The following is a 23,993-nucleotide window of genomic DNA, read 5'->3' as shown; positions in this document are numbered from 1 at the left end:
TTGATTTGCAGTGGAAGAATGTGCAAAGTAGAGATAGAAATAATGGGGTGCAAAGGAGCAAAATAAATAAATAAATAAATACAGTAGGGAAAGAGGTAGTTGTTTGGACTAAATTATAGATGGGCTATGTACAGGTGCAGTAATCTGTGAGCTGCTCCGACAGCTGGTGCTTAAAGCTAGTGAGGGAGATAAGTGTTTCCAGTTTCAGAGATTTTTGTAGTTCGTTCCAGTCATTGGCAGCAGAGAACTGGAAGGAGAGGCGGCCAAAGGAAGAATTGGTTTTGGGGGTGACCAGAGAGATATACCTGCTGGAGCGCGTGCTACAAGTGGGTGCTGCTATGGTGACCAGCGAGCTGAAATAAGGGGGGACTTTACCTAGCAGGGTCTTGTAGATAACCTGGAGCCAGTGGGTTTGGCGACGAGTATGAAGCGAGGGCCAGCCAACGAGAGCGTACAGGTCGCAGTGGTGGGTAGTATATGGGGCTTTGGTGACAAAACGGATGGCACTGTGATAGACTGCATGTCTATAGGTATATTGTATATGGATGTGATGGGTATGAAGGGTAGATGATATATGGCTATGATGGATATGATGGTGTATTGGTATATGGGTAGGATGGGTGTATGGGTTTGTGGGTAGATTATATATGGGTAGGATGGGTATATGGGTATGATGGATTCGATGCGTATATGGTGTATGGATATGATGGGTATATGGGTATGACGGGAATGATGGTGTATGGGTATATGTGTATGATGGGTATCTGTGTATGATGGGTATATGGGTGTGATGGATTCGATGGGTATATGGGTATGATGGGTATATGGGTATGATGGGTATATGGTATATGGGTATGATAGGTATATGGGTATCTGGGTATGATAGGTATATTGTATATGGATGTGATGGGTATGAAGGGTATATTGTATATGGGTTTGATGGGTATATGGGTATGATGGGTATATGGGTATATGGGTATGATGGGTATATGGGTATGATGGATATGATGGGTATGATGGGTATATGGGTATGATGGGTATATGGGTATGATGGGTATATGATTATGATGGATATGATGGGTATTTAAACATTATTATTTTATTTTTTTCACCTTTATGCAACCAGGTAGGCAAGTTGCGAACAAGTTCTCGTTTACAATTGCGACCTGGCCAAGATAAAGCAAAGCAGTTTGACACATACAACAACACAGAGTTACACATGGAGTAAAACAAACATACAGTCAATAATACAGTAGAAAAATAAGTCTATATACAATGTGAGCAAATGAGGTGAGAGAAGGGAGGTGAAGGCAAAAAAAGAGGCCATGGTGGTGAAGTAAATACAATATAGCAAGTAAAACACTGGAATGGTTGATTTGCAGTAGAAGAATGTGCAAAGTAGAGATAGAAATAATGGGGTGCAAAGGAGCAAAATAAATAAATACAGTAGGGAAAGAGGTAGTTGTTTGGACTAAATTATAGATGGGCTATGTACAGGTGCAGTAATCTGTGAGCTGCTCTGACAGCTGGTGCTTAAAGCTAGTGAGGGAGATAAGTGCTTCCAGTTTCAGAGATTTTTGTAGTTCGTTCCAGTCATTGGCAGCAGAGAACTGGAAGGAGAGGCGGCCAAAGGAAGAATTGGTTTTGGGGGTGACCAGAGAGATATACCTGCTGGAGCGCGTGCTACAAGTGGGTGCTGCTATGGTGACCAGCGAGCTGAGATAAGGGGGGACTTTACCTAGCAGGGTCTTGTAGATGACCTGGAGCCAGTGGGTTTGGCGACGAGTATGAAGCGAGGGCCAGCCAACGAGAGCGTACAGGTCGCAGTGGTGGGTAGTATATGGGTCTTTGGTGACAAAACGGATGGCACTGTGATAGACTGCATGTCTATAGGTATATTGTATATGGATGTGATGGGTATGAAGGGTAGATGATATATGGCTATGATGGATATGATGGTGTATTGGTATATGGGTAGGATGGGTGTATGGGTTTGTGGGTAGATTATATATGGGTATGATGGGTAGATGGATATATGGGTATGATGGATTCGGTGCGTATATGGGTATGATGGGTATATGGGTATGATGGGTATGATGGGTATATGGGTATGATGGGTATATGGGTATGATGGGTATATGGGTATGATGGATTCATTGCGTATATGGATATGATGGGTATATGGGTGTGATGGATTCGATGGGTATATGGGTATGATGGGTATATGGGTATGATGGGTATATGGGTATGATGGGTATATGGTATATGGGTATGATGGGTATATGGGTATGATGGGTATATGGTATATGGGTATGATGGGTATATGGGTATGATGGGTATATGGGTATGATGGGTATATGGGTATGATGGGTATATGGTATATGGGTATGATGGGTATATGGGTATGATGGGTATTTGGTATATGGGTATGATAGGTATATGGGTATCTGGGTATGATAGGTATATTGTATATGGATGTGATGGGTATGAAGGGTATATTGTATATGGGTTTGATGGGTATATGGGTATATGGGTATGATGGGTATATGGTATATGGGTATGATAGGTATATGGGTATCTGGGTATGATAGGTATATTGTATATGGATGTGATGGGTATGAAGGGTATATTGTATATGGGTTTGATGGGTATATGGGTATATGGGTATGATGGGTATATGGTATATGGGTATGATGGGTATATGGGTATCTGGGTATGATAGGTATATTGTATATGGATGTGATGGGTAGATGGTATATGGGTTTGATGGGTGTATAGGTATGATGGGAATGATGGTGTATCAAATCAAAATCAAATCAAGTTTATTTTATATAGCCCTTCGTACATCAGCTAATATCTCGAAGTGCTGTACAGAAACCCAGACTAAAACCCCAAACAGCAAGCAATGCAGGTGTAGAAGCACGGTGTATGATGGGTAGATGATATATGGCTATGATGGGTATGATGGTATGATGGATTCGATGCGTATATGGGTATGATGGGTATATGGTATATGGGTATGATGGGTATATGGGTATGATGGGTATATGGTATAAGGGTATGATGGGTATATGGTATATGGGTATGATGGGTATATGGTATATGGGTATAATGGGTATATGGTATATGGGTATGATGGGTATATGGTATATGGGTATGATGGGTATATGGTATATGGGTATGATGGGTATATGGGTATGATGGAAATAAACACATTTCTTTCACAGGATGATGAGAGGGTAAATGAAGTCTACGGAATGTTTCCTCTCTTCTCTTTAACCATTTATTGTCTGCATTAAGAGTGTCACTGACTGTGTATCTGTCCCAGTGTCTCCTGGGCCGTGAGTCCACAGTGTAAGAATGTGACTGTCTTAATGGCAGGCTTGGTCCTCCTGGACCTTTGGAACAGTACAGCATCACCCGCCCCACTGTAACTCTCTCCCACACACATTTACTGGACTTGTCTCTGTCTGTCTGTCTGTCTGTCTGTCTGTCTGTCTGTCTGTCTGTCTGTCTGTCTGTCTGTCTGTCTGTCTGTCTGTCTGTCTGTCTGTCTGTCTGTCTGTCTGTCTGTCTGTCTGTCTGTGTCTGTTTGTCTATCTATCTATCTGCCTGGTTTTAGACATTTTTGCAAATGTATTGAAAATGAAATACAGAAATATCTTGTAAATCTCATTTATAAGTATTCACACCCCCCGAGTCAATACATGTTAGAATCACCTTCGGCAGTGATTACAGCTTTGAGTCTTTCTGGGTAAGTCTCTAATATAGTAATACTCAAAGCAAAAAATGTTAACCTTTAATTGACAAAATGTAGAATCTATGAGAATAGAAAGATGTACAACTTTTGTGAAACCTCACAGCACAGTTGAAACAAATATGTCAAATAGAAATCAAAACGACATGGTGTTCAAAGATAGATTGGAGGGGTTGAGGGTAGCTGAAGGCTGTGTCCGTAAAATGTATATAGTATATATATATATAAATGTATATAGTATATATATATATATAAATGTTATAGTATATATATATATATATATATAGTAATGTTATAGTATATATATATATATAAATGTATATAGTATATATATATATATATAAATGTATATAGTATATGTATATATATAAATGTATATAGTATATGTATATATATAAATGTATATAGTATATAGTATATATATATATATAAATGTATATAGTATATATATATATATAAATGTATATAGTATATGTATATAGTATATATATATATATATATAAATGTATATAGTATATGTATATATATAAATGTATATAGTATATGTATATATATAAATGTATATAGTATGTATAAGCAGGAAGTAGAAGCCTAAGTGATGTTGTCCATTAGTTACTCCAATTAGGAGAGTGGAGGTAGGGTTAAGGTAAAATAGTCAAATACAATTATATATACAGTACCAGTCAAAAGCTTGGACACCTACTCATTACAGGTTTATTTGAAATGTTTACTATTTTCTACATTGTAGAATAATAGTGAAGACATCAACACTATGAAATTGCACATATGGAATCATGTAGTAACCAAAAAAAGTTTTAAACAAATCAAATCAATATATTTTATATTTGAGATTCTTCAAAGTAGCCACCCTTTGCCTTGCTGACAGTTTTACACACTCTTGGCATTCTCTCAACCAGCTTCATGAGGTATTCACCTGAAATACATTTTAATTAACAGGTGTGCCTTGTTAAAAGTTAATTTGGGGAATTTCTTTCCTTCTTAATGCGTTTGAGCTATTCGGTTGTGTTGTGACAAGGTAAGGGTGGTATACAGAAGATAGCCCTATTTGGTAAAAGACCAAGTCCATATTATGGCAAGAACAGTTCAAATAAGCAAAGAGAAACTGGCTCTCATGAGGACCGCCACAGGAAAGGAAGACCCAGAGTTAACTCTACTGCAGAGTATAAATTCTTTAGAGTTACCAGCCTCAGAACTTGCAGCCCAAATTAATGCTTCACAGAGTTCAAGTAAAAGACACATCTCAACATACACTGTTCAAAGGAGACTGCATGAATCAGGCCGTCATGGTCAAATTGCTGCAAAGAAACCACTACTAAAGGAGACCAATAAGAAGAAGAGACTTGCTTGAGCCAAGAAACACGAGCAATGGAAATTAGACCGTTGTAAATCTGTCCTTTAGTCTGATGAGTTCAAATTTGATATTTTTGGTTTCAACCGCCGTGTCTTTGTGAGATGCATGGTATGTGAATGGATGATCTCCGCATGTATGGTTCCCACCGTGAAGCATGGAGGAGGAGGTGTGATGGTGTGGGGTTGCTTTGCTGGTGACACTGTCATTGATTTATTTAGAGTTCAAGGCACACTTAACCAGTATGGCTACCACAGCATTCTGCAGCGATTTGCCATCCCATCTGGTTTGAGCTTAGTGGGACTATCATTTGTTTTTCAACAGGACAATGACCCAACACACCTCCAGGCTGTGTAAGGGCTATTTGACCAAGAAGGAGAGTGGATGGAGTGCTGTATTAGATGACCTGGCCTCCACAATCACCCAACCTCAACCCAATTGAGATGGTTTGAGATGAGTTGGACCGCAGAGTAAAGGAAAAGCAGCCAACAAGTGCTCAGCATATGTGGGAATTCCTTCAAGGCTGTTGGAAAAGCATTCCAGGTGAAGCTTGTTGAGAGAATGCCATGAGTGTGCAAAGCTGTCATCAAGGCAAATGGTGGCTACTTTGAATAATCTCAAATATAAAATATGTTTTGATTTGTTTAATTATTTTTTGGTTACTACATGATTCCATATGTGTTATTTCATAGTTTTGATGTCTTCGCTATTATTCTACAATGTAGAAAATAGTAAAAATAAAGAAAAACCCTTGAATGAGTAGATGTGTCCAAACTTTTGACTGGTACTGTTTATATATATATATGTCTGTCTCACTTTCTATAACACCTGATTCCTGTTATCTGTCTTTAGCTTCCTGCTTCCTGTGCCTTTATTGTATGAGAAAAAGACTTCTGATAGATTGTTTAGTCTTCTCCCCTGCGGTGGCTTTGACACCAGAGCTTAAAACTTTTCAATTATCTGCGACAGGCCCTGCAACCACATCCTGTGTGATTTATTACACTGAGTACATTCTAGAAGTGTGTGCGGGCAGGAATTGCTGTAGATCGTCAATCATTAGATAGACCGTCCATTATTACTGCAGTATTTATTTGAACAATCTTTTATTCAAAACAAAATGAGATGATAGAAAACGTTTTTTTCTCATCCTCCTGAGCATATATCACTTGTGCATTATGATCAATCACAAGTTCATGGTTGTGGAAGAGCCCGTGGAGGTTTTAATGCCAATGTGACCTGTTGTACAGGGTCTCCGAGCCAAGATAGAAAGAACAGGAAAACCAGGCCCTGACGGTAAGTCTGTGAGTACACATCAACGTCTCCTAACAGCATACTGTATGATAACAACATTATCAATCTCCCATCAGACGACCTCCATATGTTGGGAGACGTTTGGGGAACATTTTGAAATATGATTTGGCATATAATGGAAGAGAGAGTCACAGATATCTTTTCCGCTTAGGCAACACGTAGCCTGTACATCAGGGCTCTCCAAACCCTGTTCCTGTAGTTGTCACTCCAACCCCAGTTGTAACTAACCTAATTCAACCAGCTAATTATTAGAATCAGGTGTGGTAGATTAGGGTTGGAGTGAAAACCTACAGGACGGTAGCTCTCCTGAAAACAGAGTTGTTCCAGCCGTACATTATACTGACCCTGTGATTGTTTTTTCTCCATGGCTACTTCTTATTTATTTACCAGGGAAACCAAGGTGGGCCTGGTGAGTCTGGAGAACCTGCATTATCGGGCGAAACAGTGAGGTTTCTAGACAGTCTAAAACTCTGCCAACTGTAAAACCTTTAACACTCAGGAATAATGTTTTATTCAGTTTTAATAATACTGTCATTAAATCAAACAGTTGTGGTTGCTATGCTAACGGTTATCACATCCAGGATGTGTATGGGGACTATTCAGGACTCAAACCCACCACAACAGTAGCTATTGCACCATGCCTGTATCCACTGCAGGGTCTTGTTTAATAGCATGATAAACCTATTAAAGCTGAGAGACTATAGAATAGAAGTGCTTGTTTCTTGTTCCTGACCCACACAGGGTGAACTGGGCCCACTAGGACCATGCAGGGTTCCAGGCCTGACTGGTGGCAAAGTAAGCTCCCCTCTTCTGTGTGGATGTGCATGGTTTGGATCGACACATTTGGAATTTGAATAACACTCTAACATGTTCCAACTGTGTATCCATGCAGGGCGAGAAAAGGGGATCCAGGGCTGCCAAGGAAACTGGGCCCGCCAGGACCAAAGGTGAGGCTCCCAACCCGACTTCAACCCACTGTGCCAGGGGACGAGACGAGGCAAACGGCCCCCACACCACCACCTCCACAGCCCTGTCTGAAGCACCACAATGGTGCTCTGTATACCAATCATGTTCAGGCTGTTCTCGACCAGTGTTTAAGAGGGTTTAAACAGATGGCAAGGTTAATTAGAAACAACACAGTGTAGCAGTTGCACTGTTCAGGCCCCTTTAGACCAGATGGGGAGGGAATGTAGCATATCAAAAACTTCCAGAAATGGAGAGAGAAAAAAAGAGTCAACACTTTAAAACACTAAGGAGGCCAAGAGAGTTATTAGATTTTTCAGCAATGCCTCATTGTGCTTTGTGAAAATATTGTCTTTCATATTCAAGGCTCCTGCCGCCTCACGATTAAACATTGGCTCTGTCGGAATGCCAGGGAAAAGGGTAAGGGTCGAAGACGTTTATGCCTTGGCCTCCAGACCTTTTCCTAACAATAGACATACAGTATTCAATGAAGTGAAACATCTTTGTTACTAACCCAGTAACCTGTATCTTAAACAACATATCTTCTCCCAGATGAGAGGGGAGAAACCGGACCTCCGGGAGAGATTGGACCAATGGTACGATCGGGTTTTGGTCCTTTGTTTATCTATGGTCATCATCCAAAAAATCTGGTTGTTTGTTATTATCTTTGGCAGTCTGTCAGATTCGGAACTTGGCTTCTTAGTTTGACCTTGACAAAAGCTATCGTGTGTACAAAGCTGTTGATAAAATAGTATGTGTTGCCATAAATTAAATACGTTGGCCAGTTCCTCCACCATTGATGACTGCATATGATTCTTATATTAGTTCTTCATACAAAAAACGGTTAAACATTCAACTCAATGCCCATTACTAACAACTGAGAGTTTCCAGTGAGGTCTCATCTCACAAACATTCAACTCAATGCCCATTACTAACAGCTGAGAGTTTCCAGTGAGGTCTCATCTCACAAACATTCAACTCAATGCAAATTACTAACAGCTGAGGATTTCCAGGGTATGTCTCATCTCACAAGATGCTCAAACTGACAGAAGGGGGGTAGCTAACTGTCACCCAAGTCTCAGTACTTATTATGGTGTCTGACTGCTCATCTTGATCCCGTCATCAATGGGTGATGAATAACAGTCTAGCTCACAACAGTGGTTCTGGGTGATGACTAACAGTCTAACTCACAGTAGTGGTTCTGGGTCATGACTAACAGTCTAACTCACAGTAGTGGTTCTGGGTCATGACTAACAGTCTAACTCACAGCAGTGGTTCTGGGTCATGACTAACAGTCTAACTCACAGCAGTGGTTCTGGGTGATGACTAACAGTCTAACTCACAGTAGTGGTTCTGGGTCATGACTAACAGTCTAACTCACAGTAGTGGTTCTGGGTCATGACTAACAGTCTAACTCACAGCAGTGGTTCTGGGTGATGACTAACAGTCTAACTCACAGCAGTGGTTCTGGGTGATGACTAACAGTCTAACTCACAGCAGTGGTTCTGGGTGATGACTAACAGTCTAACTCACAGCAGTGGTTCTGGGTCATGACTAACAGTCTAACTCACAGCAGTGGTTCTGGGTGATGACTAACAGTCTAACTCACAGTAGTGGTTCTGGGTCATGACTAACAGTCTAACTCACAGTAGTGGTTCTGGGTCATGACTAACAGTCTAGCTTACAACAGTGGTTCTGGGTCATGACTACCAGTCTAACTCACAACAGTGGTTCTGGGTGATGACTAACAGTCTAGCTTACAACAGTGGTTCTGGGTCATGACTAACAGTCTAACTCACAGCAGTGGTTCTGGGTGATGACTAACAGTCTAACTCACAGTAGTGGTTCTGGGTCATGACTAACAGTCTAACTCACAGTAGTGGTTCTGGGTCATGACTAACAGTCTAACTCACAGCAGTGGTTCTGGGTGATGACTAACAGTCTAACTCACAGCAGTGGTTCTGGGTGATGACTAACAGTCTAACTCACAGCAGTGGTTCTGGGTGATGACTACCAGTCTAACTCACAGCAGTGGTTCTGGGTGATGACTACCAGTCTAACTCACAGCAGTGGTTCTGGGTGATGACTAACAGTCTAACTCACAGTAGTGGTTCTGGGTCATGACTAACAGTCTAACTCACAGTAGTGGTTCTGGGTCATGACTAACAGTCTAGCTTACAACAGTGGTTCTGGGTCATGACTACCAGTCTAACTCACAACAGTGGTTCTGGGTGATGACTAACAGTCTAGCTTACAACAGTGGTTCTGGGTCATGACTAACAGTCTAACTCACAGCAGTGGTTCTGGGTCATGACTAACAGTCTAACTCACAGCAGTGGTTCTGGGTGATGACTAACAGTCTAACTCACAGCAGTGGTTCTGGGTGATGACTAACAGTCTAACTCACAGTAGTGGTTCTGGGTGATGACTAACAGTCTAGCTCACAGCAGTGGTTCTGGGTCATGAGTAAGAGTCTAACTCACAGCAGTGGTTCTGGGTGATGACTAACAGTCTAACTCACAGCAGTGGTTCTGGGTCATGACTAACAGTCTAACTCACAGTAGTGGTTCTGGGTGATGACTAACAGTCTAACTCACAGTGGTTCTGGGTGATGACTAACAGTCTAACTCACAGCAGTGGTTCTGGGTGATGACTAACAGTCTAGCTCACAGTAGTGGTTCTGGGTGATGACTACCAGTCTAACTCACAGCAGTGGTTCTGGGTGATGACTAACAGTCTAACTCACAGCAGTGGTTCTGGGTGATGACTACCAGTCTAACTCACAGCAGTGGTTCTGGGTGATGACTAACAGTCTAACTCACAACAGTGGTTCTGGGTGATGACTAACAGTCTAACTCACAGCAGTGGTTCTGGGTCATGACTAACAGTCTAACTCACAGCAGTGGTTCTGGGTGATGACTAACAGTCTAACTCACAGCAGCGATTCTGGGTGATGACTAACAGTCTAACTCACAACAGTGGTTCTGGGTCATGACTAACAGTCTAGCTCACAGTAGTGGTTCTGGGTGATGACTACCAGTCTAACTCACAGCAGTGGTTCTGGGTGATGACTAACAGTCTAACTCACAGCAGTGGTTCTGGGTCATGACCAAAGAGCCCAACTCACAGCAGGGCTATGAATCCTAATTGGAGACTTTATTACCTCAATTGTGGAGGTACGATTGACATTTTAGTCATTTATCAGATGTTCTTATCCAGAGCAACTTACAATATGTGAATGAATCTTAAGATAGCTAGGTGAGACAACCACGGTTCTTTTGTTCTTCAGTTAGACATAGGGGAAAGTGTAGGCTACTATTGAGTGGGCTTGCTGCTTGCCCAGTCCTCTCTGTGTGTCTGCATCCTGTTTGAAGTGGAATTGGAGGGGCTAGATTCTGTAATTGTGTTTGATTTGGGAGGGATTTGGCATTGAACTGTTCTGGTCCATTTTGTTCTGAAGAGGTCTTTGTTTTCCATACAGGGGGGACCGGGAGTGTCGGGCAAAGATGGACCCAAAAGTGAGTCTAATCCTCTACTTCCTACTCCATTAAAAATATCTTCACTTTACTTTTGTTTCTAGAGGCATGGGCAGCAATGGCAGAATGCTGGCCTCATTCTGTTTCTAATTAGTTATCCGTGTAGTTAGTTACTGCGTCATTGCATGAAACAGCATTTTATCCCAGTAACTATATTGACTACGTTGTGCTTTTTCCACAATGTACGGTGTGAAAATAAGAGGTTCAGTAGAATAATATGAAAGCATTAACACGTTGACAGGTAATTACTTCACACCTCCGTGGTGTGAGAAGGCATGAGGCTGAAGGCCGTGTGACTTCAACCGCTGAGGTGTCCAGTAATTACCTGGCAACGTGTTAATGCTTTCATGTTGTTATAAAAAGGATCCTCACGAAAATATTTGTTTCTTCATCTTTGGGTTGCGAGAGTACGTTTCACTTCTGATATTAATGTAAACCCCACCACTCTTCTGACTGTTGCCATGTCACTACACTACAAAAAATAGTTCTTCCAATCCACTGACTGACATACATCATGCAGCACCGGCCATTGAATTGAATGTCATTTAAGTATGGTAACTACCGTTATCTGATTTAAATATGTGATCCATTCACGAGAATAAGTTGGCACGTAGTTCCTGGGTTCTAAAACAAGTTGAAAACATAGCATGGAATATACACCTAGTTACATTCATGCGTAGACAGACATTGAAATCAGAAGCTTCAAGCTTTAGAAAGTTGTTTATTGTCTCAAGATTGATAAACATTTGACAAGATTGATATTATCACAGAACATGTTCAAAGTTGGAGGAACAGCGAATCTCTGGTTCCTGTAACAGCCTATGTGCCCATAAAGCTCCTGGGAAAAAAGACTCACGGTTGGCTACTACTATTCACCAATGGACTAGCATGATAGCTAGCTAGCTACATTTCAGCATAGATTAAAAAAAATGTTTAACCTTTATTTAACTAGGCAGTTAAGAACAAATTCTTATTTACAATGACGGCCTAGGAACAGTGGGTTAACTGCCTTGTTCAGGGGTAGAACTGCATATTTTTACCTTGTCAGCTTGAGGATTTGATCAAGCAACCTTTCGGTCACTGGCCCAACGCTCTAACCACTAGGCTACCTGCCACCTCTACACTCTAACCACTAGGCTACCTGCCACCTCTACACTCTAACCACTAGGCTACCTGCCACCTCTACACTCTAACCACTAGGATACCTACCACCTCTACACTCTAACCACTAGGCTACCTGCCACCTCTACGCTCTAACCACTAGGCTACCTGCCACCTCTACACTCTAACCACTAGGCTACCTGCCACCTCTACACTCTAACCACTAGGCTACCTGCCACCTCTACACTCTAACCACTAGGATACCTACCACCTCTACACTCTAACCACTAGGCTACCTGCCACCTCTACACTCTAACCACTAGGATACCTGCCACCTCTACACTCTAACCACTAGGCTACCTGCCACCTCTACACTCTAACCACTAGGCTACCTGCCACCTCTACACTCTAACCACTAGGCTACATGCCACCTCTACACTCTAACCACTAGGCTACCTGCCACCTCTACACTCTAACCACTAGGCTACCTGCCACCTCTACACTCTAACCACTAGGCTACCTGCCACCTCTACACTCTAACCACTAGGCTACCTGCCACCTCTACACTCTAACCACTAGGCTACCTGCCAGCTCTACACTCTAACCACTAGGCTACCTGCCACCTCTACACTCTAACCACTAGGATACCTGCCACCTCTACACTCTAACCACTAGGCTACCTGCCACCTCTACACTCTAACCACTAGGCTACCTGCCACCTCTACACTCTAACCACTAGGCTACCTGCCACCTCTACACTCTAACCACCAGGCTACCTGCCACCTCTACACTCTAACCACCAGGCTACCTGCCACCTCTACACTCTAACCACCAGGCTACCTGCCACCTCTACACTCTAACCACCAGGCTACCTGCCACCTCTACACTCTAACCACCAGGCTACCTGCCACGCATGCGACGCCTCTAGTAGATAATCTTTGATCAGTAATCTTCAGTCAGTTATCCTCCGAAATGTGGTGGTCAGTGCAGAAACCAGTTATGAGTCAAACATGTTTGTCTGAAAACGAACTAGTCGCCAGTTGTTAACCAATCAATCAATCAAGTTTATTTTATATAGCCCTTCGTACATCAGCTAATATCTTGAAGTGCTGTACAGAAACCCAGCCTAAAACCCCAAACAGCAAGCAATGCAGGTGTAGAAGCACGGTGGCTAGGAAAAACTCTCCAGAAAGGCCAAAACCTAGGAAGAAACCTAGAGAGGAACCAGGCTATGAGGGGTGGCCAGTCCTCTTCTGGCTGTGCCGGGTGGAGATTATAACAGAACTATGCCAAGATGTTCAAAATGTTCATAAGTGACAAGCATGGTCAAATAATAATCATGAATAAATTTCAGTTGGCTTTTCATAGCCGATCATTAAGAGTTGAAAACAGCAGGTCTGGGACAGGTGGCGGTTCCATAACCGCAGGCAGAACAGTTGAAACTGGAATAGCAGCAAGGCCAGGCGGACTGGGGACAGCAAGGAGTCATCATGCCCGGTAGTCCTGACGTATGGTTCTTGGGCTCAGGTCCTCCGAGAGAGAGAAAGAAAGAGAGAAGGAGAGAATTAGAGAGAGCCAAGATTTTCAAAATGTTCATATAACCGTGGTATATCCATAGCTAGCTAAGCAGCTGCATACCGGTAGCTTCTAGCTAGCTAGCATCACTAATTATTTCAATAGCTGAGTTGTTCTATTAGAAAATGGCTCAAATAACTAAAATCCTATAGCTGGCTAGCAGGTCCACTCTGGGGACAATGCTATTGGGGTGCTACTGGTTACGGATCTGAGGCGAAAGAAATTGTCCGCCATGTTTTTTTTTATTTTGGTCAAGGCTTGGAGTTGGCGTATCGATACTTTGACTCCCTGTACAACTTCAGTGAGTGATTAATCTACTTCAGACATTGTGGATAACAGGGAATTCTCAAAGGCTTAGAATCCAATTTCAACCAATCAGATGGCAGATTTCTCCAAACCCGTTTTTATAAAGGAAAGTAATGTGCTCTGCACTAACTGCCAAGTGAATCATATTCAAAGGCCATCTTGGTCTTAGCTGGATGACTGGGCATGCTGCTACTTTGATTGAAGTTCAATCCCATCAACAGGGCCGGCCCGCCCATTAGGTAGGATTAGCGGCCACCTATGGCGGCCGATTGATGAGGTCGGCAGTTACCAAGATAAACTGCCCAAGACCACCTCCATCAACACATAAACCTCACAGAATTCTCCCCAGAAAGAATGGCAATTTCTCTCACCCCAGTGGCATTTGAGCTATTTAGGTGAGTGCTGATGCCACCTCGTGATAAGCAGTGCCCACTTTGTCAAAAACAAAACGAGCTCGCCTCTCCACGGAGCTGATGGAGACGCACCGCTGCGGCTCTCCACCAACGTTCGGTCAAAAAATCCTCAAACATAAAGCATGCATCCTATAGCGCCCTCAAAATCAACTCTGGACCTCAAAGCCAGTTCCACTGCATTTTTCAAATTGTTCCCCTCTAATCAGGGACTGATTTAGACCTGGGACACCAGGTGTGTGCAATTACATATCGGGCAGAATTGAAAACCAGCAAGCTCCGGACTTCGTAGAGTAAGAGTTGAGTACCCCTGTTATAGCCTATGGTAGAAGAGTATATGGCCTTTTCTGTAGCCTCCACGCTGGAGATCAAATTTATGACAATGTCATGAGACAGACACTTTTTTACAGCATGCACGTTTCACCGATCAAATAGCCTAACCTAAATGGCACCCAATCAGATAAAATATGTGCTTCGATGTGAATATGACAATATTCTGCATTTCCTGCTATGTAAACACATTGATTCTCATTGCCAATAGCCTCAGGATAAGTCCTCATAAAGTTGGCGAGTTGATATTCAGAGCTTAAATTGCCCAAATGATTAGTCACAGGAATTCGGACCAATTCTACCTAATGGGCAGTAATGTTAACAAACAGTAGGCCTACCACATGGAGGGGCATTCATAAAATTCCATTGTGGGCGACACGGACATATTATTTTGGTGCAGTCCAGACCGGCCTTGATTTCAACATCCACGGACCGGACCGAATCTGAACCAATCATAGATGTTTATGTTTCACAAGTTCAGACCAGCCTTGATCTGGCCCAAACATTTAACTGGACCAAATCTGAATCAATCACAGACATCTATGTTTCACAAGTTTGAACAGCACAGTACATTGCATTACAATACAGTACAGTAAAGAAAAGTAGAGTACAGTACAATACAGTACTGTAGAGCACAGTAGAGTACACAAAGATAAGTTAAGTATACTTCAGTACAGTAGAGTACACAAAGATAAGTTAAGTATACTTCAGTACAGTAGAGTACACAAAGATAAGTTAAGTATACTTCAGTACAGTAGAGTACACAAAGATAAGTTAAGTATACTTCAGTTGTCACGTTCTGACCTTAGTTCCTTTGTTATGTCTTTATTTTAGTTTGGTCAGGGCGTGAGTTGGGGTGGGCATTCTATGTTGTTTTTCTATGTTTTGTTCTGTTGTTATATTTCTATGTGTTTGGCCTAGTATGGTTCTCAATCAGAGGCAGGTGTCAGTTATTGTCTCTGATTGGGAGCCATATTTAGGTAGCCTGTTTTCTATTGTGTTTTGTGGGTGATTGTTTCCGGTGTTAGTGTTTGCACCATACGGTACTGTTTTGGTTTTCATTTATTCTTTTGTTCTTTCTATGTTTTGTTTTTCTATGATTTTCTATTTCTATGTTTTGGCCGGGTATGGTTCTCAATCAGGGACAGCTGTCTATCGTTGTCTCTGATTGGGAACCATACTTAGGTAGCTCTTTTTTCCACCGTTCTTTGTGGGAAGTTGACTTTTGTTTAGGGCACATAGCCTTTAGCTTCACGGTTTGTTTTTGTAGTGTTTGTTGTTTTGTTCGGCGTTATTTTTATCAAATAAAGATCAAATGTACGCTCACCACGCTGCACCTTGGTCATCCTTCAACAGCCGTGACATATAGATCATACAAGGGACAAACCTTACCTTAAACTGAGAAGAAAACTGAGAAGATATTTACATTTTTCAGGTAAGTGCCTACACCTGCTGTCCTTTCAAATTCAAATGTAAAATCCAAATGTTTCTGTTGGGCAGTTTGGTTCCTGCAAGAACCCCCACCATCTAAGGAGGTTCCTTGATGAACCCCACCTCTTTGGAAGTACCTTTTGGGGGCCATTTTCAGTACCAAGAACCCTAAGGTTCTTCAAAGAACTTTGACGATCTAAGAAGAACCCTTTGTTGAAACCCTAATTTTTAGAGTGTAGCTCCAACAGTGCAGTAATATCTAACAATACAAAACAGTACATGCAAATCCAACAAATCAAAATAAATATAGAAATATTAGAAGGAGGAATGTCAGAGTCCAGAATATGAATATATATGTACAGTGCCAAGAAAAAGTATGTGAACCCTTTGGAAATACCTGGATTTCTGCATAAACTGGTCATAAAATGTAGGTCACAACAATAGACAAACACAGTCTGTTTAAACTAATAACACACAAACAATTGTATGTTTTCATGTCTTTATTGAACACACCGTGTTACCATTCACAGTGCAGGGTGGAAAACGCATGTGAACCCTTGGATTTAATAACTGGTTGACCCTCCCTTTGCAGCAATAACCTCAACCAAATGTTTTCTGTGGTTGTGGATCAGATCGGCACAACGGTCAGGAGGAATTTTGGACCATTCCTCTTTACAAAACTGTTTCAGTTCTGCAATATTCTTGGAATGTCTGGTGTGAAGTGCTCTCTCTCGAGGTCATGCCACTGCATCTCAATCGGGTTGAGGTCAGGACTCTGATTGGGCCACTCCAGAAGGCGTATTTTCTTCTGTTGAAGCCATTCTGTTGTTGATTTACTTCTGTAAAAAACATGTAGAAAAGGTCAAAGGGTGTGAATACTTTCTGAAGGGCACTGTAGAATAGTGTGTGATGCGAACGCTTGAGTGTGTGTGTTTGTGCCTGTGTGTCTGTGCATGACTGCCTGCCTGTGTGTGTTACCAATCCAAGCAGTTTGAATAAGACATGCACTCACCCCCGTTGGTAGTTCAGGTGACGGGTCACAGCGGTGTTTCACATTACTGGCAGAGAGCCACCCCCTACACTCAGTGCGCAGTGGTCCGTGCCAAGCTACATATGTCCCATCTGCACAGGCACAGATTCTGTGTGTGACTGTGTAAAGAGAGGAGTGTTTCATACGTCTCAATAGAAGCTGCTGCTCTTGTCAACGTCATTTCGCTGTACTATCTCAGAAATACTCAAATACAAAGAATACGTTTTTAAAAATACCAGATATACTAATACATACGTATTTCAACCCGGGTGTGGTACCTATACTCACAACCTCCTGCTAACAACATATCTAACTGCTGCACTGTAGCCCACTGTTCACTAGTGTTCCCCACTGTAGCCCACTGTTCACTAGTGTTCCCCACTGTAGCCCACTGTTCACTAGTGTTCCCCACTGTAGCCCACTGTTCACTAGTGTTCCCCACTGTAGCCCACTGTTCACTAGTGTTCCCCACTGTAGCCCACTGTTCACTAGTGTTCCCCACTGTAGCCCACTGTTCACTAGTGTTCCCCACTGTAGCCCACTGTTCACTAGTGATCCCCACTGTTCCCCACTGTTCACTAGTGTTCCCCACTGTACCCCACTGTTCACTAGTGTTCCCCACTGTACCCCACTGTTCACTAGTGTTCCCCACTGTACCCCACTGTTCACTAGTGTTCCCCACTGTAGCCCACTGTTCACTAGTGTTCCCCACTGTAGCCCACTGTTCACTAGTGTTCCCCACTGTACCCCACTGTTCACTAGTGTTCCCCACTGTACCCCACTGTTCACTAGTGTTCCCCACTGTACCCCACTGTTCACTAGTGTTCCCCACTGTAGCCCACTGTTCACTAGTGTTCCCCACTGTACCCCACTGTTCACTAGTGTTCCCCACTGTACCCCACTGTTCACTAGTGTTCCCCACTGTTCATCACTGTACCCCACTGTTCACTAGTGTTCCCCACTATTCATCACTGTAGCCCACTGTTCACTAGTGTTCCCCACTGTTCATCACTGTAGCCCACTGTTCACTAGTGTTCCCCACTGTACCCCACTGTTCACTAGTGTTCCCCACTGTACCCCACTGTTCACTAGTGTTCCCCACTGTTCATCACTGTAGCCCACTGTTCACTAGTGTTCCCCACTGTTCATCACTGTAGTCCACTTTTCACTAGTGTTCCCCACTGTTCATCACTGTAGCCCACTGTTCCCCACTGTAGCCCACTGTTCACTAGTGTTCCCCACTGTTCATCACTGTAGCCCACTGTTCACTAGTGTTCCCCACTGTTCATCACTGTACCCCACTGTTCACTAGTGTTCACTAGTGTTCCCCACTGTTCATCACTGTTCATCCCTGTTCCCCACTGTTCATCACTGTAGCCCACTGTTCATCACTGTTCCCCACTGTTCATCACTGTAGCCCACTGTTCATCACTGTTCACCACTGTACCCCACAGTTCCCCACTGTAGCCCACTGTTCCCCACTGTTAATCACTGTTCCCCACTGTTCATCACTGTTCCCCACTGTTAATCACTGTTCCCCACTGTAGCCCACTGTTCCCCACTGTTCATCACTGTTCCCCACTGTTAATCACTGTTCCCCACTGTAGCCCACTGTTCCCCACTGTTCACCACTGTTCACCACTGTTCCCCACTGTAGCCCACTGTTCACCACTGTAGCCCACTGTAGCCCACTGTTCATCACTGTAGCCCACTGTTCACCACTGTTCACCACTGTTCACCACTGTAGCCCACTGTTCACCACTGTAGCCCACTGTTCACCACTGTTCACCACTGTTCCCCACTGTTCACCACTGTTCACCACTGTTCATCACTGTTCCCCACTGTTCACCACTGTTCACGACTGTAGCCCACTGTTCATCACTGTTCTCCACTGTTCACCACTGTAGCCCACTGTTCCCCACTGTTCACCACTGTTCACGACTGTAGCCCACTGTTCACCACTGTAGCCCACTGTTCACCACTGTAGCCCACTGTTCATCACTGTAGCCCACTGTAGCCCACTGTTCCCCACTGTTCACGACTGTAGCCCACTGTAGCCCACTGTTCACCACTGTTCCCCACTGTTCACCACTGTAGCCCACTGTAGCCCACTGTTCACGACTGTAGCCCACTGTTCACCACTGTAGCCCACTGTTCCCCACTGTAGCCCACTGTTCACCACTGTAGCCCACTGTAGCCCACTGTTCACCACTGTAGCCCACTGTAGCCCACTGTTCACCACTGTAGCCCACTGTTCCCCACTGTTCATCACTGTTCACCACTGTAGCCCACTGTTCTCCACTGTTCATCACTGTTCACCACTGTAGCCCACTGTTCACCACTGTTCATCATTGTTCCCCACTGTTCATCACTGTTCATCACTGTTCATCACTGTTCACCACTGTAGCCCACTGTTCCCCACTGTAGCCCACTGTTCCCCACTGTTCACCACTGTTCATCACTGTTCCCCACTGTTCATCACTGTTCATCACTGTCCACCACTGTAGCCCACTGTTCCCCACTGTTCACCACTGTTCCCCACTGTTCACCACTGTTCATCACTGTTCCCCACTGTAGCCCACTGTTCCCCACTGTTCACCACTGTAGCCCACTGTTCATCACTGTTCATCACTGTTCATCACTGTAGCCCACTGTTCCCCACTGTTCATCACTGTTCACCACTGTAGCCCACTGTTCACCACTGTAGCCCACTGTTCACCACTGTAGCCCACTGTTCACCACTGTAGCCCACTGTTCACCACTGTTGCCCACTGTTCATCACTGTTCTCCACTGTTCATCACTGTTCCCCACTGTAGCCCACTGTTCACCACTGTAGCCCACTGTTCCCCACTGTAGCCCACTGTTCATCACTGTTCCCCACTGTAGCCCACTGTTCATCACTGTAGCCCACTGTTCCCCACTGTTCCCCACTGTAGCCCACTGTTCCCCACTGTTCCCCACTGTAGCCCACTGTTCATCACTGTAGCCCACTGTTCCCCACTGTAGCCCACTGTTCATCACTGTAGCCCACTGTTCCCCACTGTTCCCCACTGTAGCCCACTGTTCATCACTGTAGCCCACTGTTCATCACTGTAGCCCACTGTTCCCCACTTTTCCCCACTGTAGCCCACTGTTCATCACTGTTCCCCACTGTAGCCCACTTTTCATCACTGTAGCCCACTGTTCCCCACTGTTCCCCACTGTAGCCCACTGTTCATCACTGTAGCCCACTGTTCCCCACTGTTCCCCACTGTTCCCCACTGTTCATCACTGTTCACCACTGTTCCCCACTGTTCATCACTGTTCACCACTGTTCCCCACTGTTCACCACTGTTCCCCACTGTTCCCCACTGTTCCCCACTGTTCCCCACTGTAGCCCACTGTTCCCCACTGTAGCCCTCTGTTCCCCACCGTTCATCACTGTAGCCCACTGTTCCCCACTGTAGCCCACTGTTCACCACTGTTCATCATTGTTCCCCACTGTTCATCACTGTTCACGACTGTAGCCCACTGTTCACCACTGTAGCCCACTGTTCCCCACTGTAGCCCACTGTTCACCACTGTAGCCCACTGTAGCCCACTGTTCACCACTGTAGCCCACTGTTCACCACTGTAGCCCACTGTTCCCCACTGTTCACCACTGTTCACGACTGTAGCCCACTGTTCCCCACTGTAGCCCACTGTTCTCCACTGTTCATCACTGTTCACCACTGTAGCCCACTGTTCACCACTGTTCATCATTGTTCCCCACTGTTCATCACTGTTCATCACTGTTCACCACTGTAGCCCACTGTTCCCCACTGTAGCCCACTGTTCACCACTGTTCCCCACTGTTCCCCACTGTTCACCACTGTTCCCCACTGTTCATCACTGTTCATCACTGTTCCCCACTGTCCACCACTGTAGCCCACTGTTCCCCACTGTTCACCACTGTTCCCCACTGTTCCCCACTGTTCACCACTGTTCATCACTGTTCCCCACTGTAGCCCACTGTTCCCCACTGTTCACCACTGTAGCCCACTGTTCATCACTGTTCATCACTGTTCATCACTGTAGCCCACTGTTCCCCACTGTTCATCACTGTTCACCACTGTAGCCCACTGTTCACCACTGTAGCCCACTGTTCACCACTGTAGCCCACTGTTCATCACTGTTCTCCACTGTTCATCACTGTTCCCCACTGTAGCCCACTGTTCACCACTGTAGCCCACTGTTCCCCACTGTAGCCCACTGTTCATCACTGTTCCCCACTGTAGCCCACTGTTCATCACTGTAGCCCACTGTTCCCCACTGTTCCCCACTGTAGCCCACTGTTCCCCACTGTAGCCCACTGTTCATCACTGTAGCCCACTGTTCCCCACTGTAGCCCACTGTTCATCACTGTAGCCCACTGTTCCCCACTGTTCCCCACTGTAGCCCACTGTTCATCACTGTTCCCCACTGTAGCCCACTGTTCATCACTGTAGCCCACTGTTCCCCACTTTTCCCCACTGTAGCCCACTGTTCATCACTGTTCCCCACTGTAGCCCACTTTTCATCACTGTAGCCCACTGTTCCCCACTGTAGCCCACTGTTCATCACTGTAGCCCACTGTTCCCCACTGTACCCCACTGTACCCCACTGTTCCCCACTGTTCCCCACTGTTCTTCACTGTTCTTCACTGTTCCCCACTGTTCCCCACTGTTCATCACTGTTCACCACTGTTCCCCACTGTTCATCACTGTTCACCACTGTTCACCACTGTTCATCACTGTTCCCCACTGTTCCCCACTGTAGCCCACTGTTCCCCACTGTAGCCCACTGTTCCCCACTGTAGCCCACTGTTCCCCACTGTTCATCACTGTAGCCCACTGTTCCCCACTGTAGCCCACTGTTCATCACTGTTCCCCACTGTTCCCCACTGTGAGGTCATGGCATCACCATTATTCTGTCTTCCACCCAAAGACCTGCTCGCTGCTGACAGAGAGCGCGTGTGTCTTCTAAATGAATGTAAATATAGATGTATTGATAGTAAGTATAAATACTACCATTATCATATGTTTATTAGAGAGTTTATGTTTTTAAGTACCTTCATTGTTTAATTTTCATTTGACTATTGGCCCCAAATGTCACGATCGTGTGAGGGATTGACGGACCAAAACGCAGCATTTGGAAAATAAGCCATCTTCCTTTTATTGAGGAGAAGGAAAAAACGAAACAAAAACACTTACACACTAACCAAAACAATAAACGACCGTGAAGCTAATAAACGTCGTGCACATACACAGGCTACAAACGTTCAGACATAGACAATTACCCACAAACACACTAAAGCCTATGGCTACCTTAAATATGGCTCCCAATCAGAGACAACAGAAATCAGCTGTCTCTAATTGGGAACCCATTCAGGCAACCATAGACTTTCCTAGACAACTACACCCAACATAGACACAGCTAGACACATACACTCAACTCAAACCCATACACTACACCCAACACCCCCTTTACCATATAACCACCCAAAACCGACAAAACACAAACATTCCCCATGTCACACCCTGACCTAACTAAAATAATAAAGAAAACAAAGAATACTAAGGCCAGGGCGTGACATAAACCCCCCTCTTAAGGTGCGAACTCCGGGCGCACCAGCACACAGTCTAGGGGAGGGTCTGGGTGGGCTTCCTTCCACGGTGGCGGCTCCGGCACTGGTCGTGGTCCCCACCCCACCACAGTCACTAACCGCCTCCGTAGCTTCCTCCAAATGACCCCCCTCCACATTAACCCCACTGAATTAAGGGGCAGTTCCGGACTAAGGGGCAGCTCCGGACTAAGGGGCAGCTCCGGACTAAGGGGCAGCTCCGGACTAAGGGGCAGCTCCGGACTAAGGGGCAGCTCCGGACTAAGGGGCAGCACCAGGATAAGGGAGAGCACCAGGATAAGGGAGAGCACCAGGATAAGGGGCAGCACCAGGATAAGGGGCAGCTCCGGACTGAGGAACGGCAGCTCCGGACTGAGGGACTGCAGCTCCGGACTGAGGGACGGCAGCTCCGGACTGAGGGACGGCCCATGGATGGCTGACGGATCTGGCTGCTCATGGCTAGCTGACGGATCTGGCTGCTCATGGCTGGCTGACGGATCTGGCTGCTCATGGCTGGCTGACGGATCTGGCTGCTCATGGCTGGCTGACGGATCTGGCTGCTCATGGCTGGCTGACGGATCTGGCTGCTCATGGCTGGCTGACGGATCTGGCTGCTCATGGCTGGCTGACGGATCTGGCTGCTCATGGCTGGCTGACGGATCTGGCTGCTCATGGCTGGCTGACGGATCTGGCTGCTCATGGCTGGCTGACGGATCTGGCTGCTCATGGCTGGCTGACGGATCTGGCTGCACATGGCTGGCTGGCGGATCTGGCTGCACATGGCTGGCTGGCGGATCTGGCAGATCCTGTCTGGTTTGCGGTTCTGGCAGATCCTGTCTGGTTGGCGGCTCTGGCAGATCCTGTCTGGTTGGCGGCTCTGGCAGATCCTGTCTGACGAATGGCTCTAGCGGCTCCTGACTGACGAACGGCTCTGACGGCTCGGGACAGACGGGCGGCTCTAATGGCTCGGGGCAGACGGATGGCTCAGATGGCGCTGGGTAGACGGATGGCTCAGATGGCGCTGGGTAGACGGATGGCTCAGATGGCGCTGGGTAGACGGATGGCTCAGATGGCGCTTGGCAGACGGGCAGTTCAGGCATCGCTGTGCAGACGGCAGACTCTGGCCGGCTGAGGCGCACTGTAGGCCTGGTGCGTGGTGCCGGAACTGGTGGTACCGGGCTGGGGACACGCATCTCAGGGCTAGTGCGGGGAGAAGGAACAGGGCATACTGGACCCTGGGAGCGCACATTAGG

This window comes from Salvelinus namaycush, chromosome 7 (assembly GCF_016432855.1).
Source record: "Salvelinus namaycush isolate Seneca chromosome 7, SaNama_1.0, whole genome shotgun sequence".
Lineage (NCBI taxonomy): Eukaryota > Metazoa > Chordata > Actinopteri > Salmoniformes > Salmonidae > Salvelinus > Salvelinus namaycush.
Note: the sequence above shows the minus strand (reverse complement) of the source record.